The sequence below is a fragment of the Mytilus trossulus genome, chromosome 1, assembly GCF_036588685.1.
Source record: "Mytilus trossulus isolate FHL-02 chromosome 1, PNRI_Mtr1.1.1.hap1, whole genome shotgun sequence".
Classification (NCBI taxonomy): domain Eukaryota; kingdom Metazoa; phylum Mollusca; class Bivalvia; order Mytilida; family Mytilidae; genus Mytilus; species Mytilus trossulus.
In genome coordinates this window covers 77,974,671-77,978,335 of record NC_086373.1, presented here as the reverse complement: position 1 = coordinate 77,978,335, position 3,665 = coordinate 77,974,671, and positions in this window count along the sequence as shown.

The window sequence follows — 3,665 nt, the reverse complement described above, 5'->3', positions numbered from 1 at the left end:
AGCATTTATTATTGAGATTTTTCATTATAGATTAAAATGCGATTTCAATTTTTGTGATATTGAGAAAAATCTTGTTTAATTTATATAAAAAATTTCAAAATGCGAGTTGAAATTATTGTGATTATAACCCTGTCACGTCTTTTGCAATAGTAAAAATATCACAATAATTTCTGAATTTACAGTAAGCTGCTGTCACATATTTATCATAGGAAAACCATTTCTATTTTTAGATAAAAAAAAACATTTCATGAAGGCACATTATCTCACAATAGAGAGTTAATTATGTGAAATTGACAAATAATATCTGATATAAGTAACTAACTTGGATTTCAATTAAGAACAATAATCACAAAATTAAGGAAGCATTTCATAATAATCAATCTGTGAAATGGGTTTGACGGCAAAAGTTTAAATCTTCTTCCTTTGGTTTAAATAAAATATTTTAGGTGACAGAACTTTTAAGTTTAGGGTCAAGACTGAATACATTTCACACATGTTTTAATTTGCATGCACTTCTTTAAGGATCAAATATTTTAACTTTAAGCTGATTTTCAGTTACATGACGAAATTAGAAAAAGTTTAACATAGCACTTTTATCCCTGTCATCAATTTTATCATGTTTAAGGCAGCTAAAGGTGCCTTATTTTCTGGAAAGAAGCTGTTAACATATGGCATCAGAATTATATATGATCATGGATACAAACTGTTAATGTCTCTCTTTAACCTTTATATCAGGTGAGCCCACTTGTTCTAGCTAGCTATATGTTTTAATATATAAAATTTCAGTATTCATTTCATTGATGTTAATTTTAAACTTTTGATTAAACAATTTTATAATATATTTTTGATTTCTTTGAATCAATTAACATAATTTTAAAAGCTGAACTAGCATTGTTATGCATTGACATGTAATAACTGATACACAGGAAGTATTCATCTACTTCTGTAACTTGAGTCTACATTAAAATCAAGAAACTACAATCTTCTATTTAACAAGAACAGCTATGTATATGTTGCTGCAAATATTGTAAATTCACTAACAATAAAAATCCATTTACAGCTTTGGCAAATATCTGTATAATTATTCTGAGAGCACTATCAAATAAATTATTGCACCTCGCATAACTGTAAACCATTATAAACATGACAAAGTAGTCTATTAGTAAGCTGGTTAGAAACATTTTTATGATTATCAAAATACACAGAGAAATCTATAATGTCATACATTTACAAAGAAACATAAAATTTCTGTGATAAGTTAATATGTTCACGCACATGATAAAGGATGAAAATTACAAGGATTTAAATATTTCCTACCAATGAAAACAAGATTAAGTGCACATTTCATGTCTCTACGAGTAAGAGGTAGAAGTTATATTGCAGCCAGTTATACCAATAACAGGCAGTTTTTAATGGCTACTAGTACTAATTAACAAACAATAAAAATAGATTGAAAATAAATGTTTCAATTTCTATACCTAGTATCAATATTTCAAAGCTTGGAAAGATTTTGTTGACGGATAAATAACTACTTAAAGATAACATGGGTAACAATTTCATGTTCAAGAATAGACTGACTGCAAATTTCATTTCCCTTTCTTTATCTAACATATAACAGCCAAAAATTGAGTTTTTAGTTCTTTTGAAACATAGAAATTTGAACAAAAGAATATGTTGTCTACAAAATTTGATATAAAAGCATGAAAACCATTGAATTTTTAAGAAAAAAACAGCATGATGACCCCTAGATGTCTATTTGTTTTTGGGTGTTGTTCGGATGCTCATTGATTAAGATAAGTCATAGCACAATATGTAAGTCTTGTCTGATCTAAAGTAGCAAATAATGTCACGAGAAACTTTACGCTTAATGATAGTAAATGATGATTGTCAATTTCAAGTTCAAAGTGAATAAAAGTTATGAATTTTCTGCATTTCTGCATTTGGTGTAATAATTAACACAAATGGTATCACATACAGACTGTGATACAGTGTATTCTTATTTTTACTTGCATCTTTTTTTTACATCCTGCATTGATGTATCCTCAAAATGTTTTAGAGAATCTATAGGTGGTTTTTTTTTGGTGTCTATTGAATTATTCAGAATCTTAGCAGAAGTTTATAAAGTGAAAACAATCAGCATTGTGATGTACAATGATAAATAATTAGTAATACAAATTTCTGTGTACAATGGTGTATAGGTTCCAAATGTCTTGAACAAGAGAGATAACTCAATTCATTTTGCCCACATGTTTTATCAGTTTCTATTCTTATTGAGTAAGAGACAACGATATTGATTACAAGAACACAAAAATTTACATGTTATTTCAGCATGTTACAGATTTAAATGTGTTGTTGCTTTGTTTTGGTGACACTTAAACTGAATTCAAACATTCTTTTTTCTTCTTAAGACAGAGGTATAATGTGTTACAACTTACAAGTTTTGAGTTTGAATAAAACTACTAAACTGTAGTTCTTATTCTAACATTTGATCAAACCCAGATATATATTTATTTTCTCCTAGCTATAGCCTACTATAAAGAAGTTTGCCATTTCACAATAGTATCACACAATTAATATTTGCTGCAAAGATATCTTATAATAATTATTATTAACTTTATACATCCGTAAATAACATAATCTATAAAAACTGTAAACCTTGAGTAACAGATATAATTAAGTACCATTCTATACAAACTCTTGAGTAACAACAAATATATACATAAGTAATTCTATTCGATGGTTTATACATTATCACAGTGGTAAATATATCAGGTGGAACTATTGTCATGAAAACAAAGGTTAAGACTTAAAGTTAGTATTTGAAATAAGAGGAGCCATAGTTAATGCTCAATTAAACCCTTATTAAATTATCATGTGAGGAAAAACTGTTTTAACCTCTTTTTAGATATCAGAATTGGAAAACTCATCCAACAGTTTTCTTATTATGAAATCTTTTTTTTCTAAATGATGATATTGCTAGTGAAATACATGATTCTTCCATTTGTACAAAGTGAAAAAAATCAGTTTCTTGTAAACTTTTTCAGCAATTGTCTTTTTTCAACAAATTAGTCAATCTGATTAATTGGAATGTTATAAATATTGCACTTTACTTTACTTTCAAAAATCTATGTATTATTAATACCCCCATCTTTTTCCTAAAATCTGATTTGATATTTACTATATATTTTATTGAACTTGAATCATAACACTAAAATTTCTGCTATATATAGATTCTTACATTGGTACCAGTGGATTATCGTATTTATCCAATCGAGATAGTTAAATTATCAATTTTAAAGTCCGAGCCGCCTCGGCGAGGACTTTTAAAATTTATAATTTAACTATCGAGATTTGATAAATCCGATAATCTACGAGTAACTATGTAAGAATCTGTTTCTGTAATGATTAAAAAGACATTTTCTTTTTTTTGTTAACCGAAAATCCCCTTCAAGTGCCTTTCACATTGCACGAAGTTGTCAATTTCATTAACACCGGTTATCAAATGTGATTCATCCAGTTAGCTAAAAAGGTCATGACCCTTAAAATCATCCAATGATCTTTTGAGATCACCAGCAACCACACGTTGATTAAATTTTTTTATACATTGGGTTTCGGAAAGGGATAAATTTCCATAGAATTAGAGAAATTTTCTTATAACACTAGTA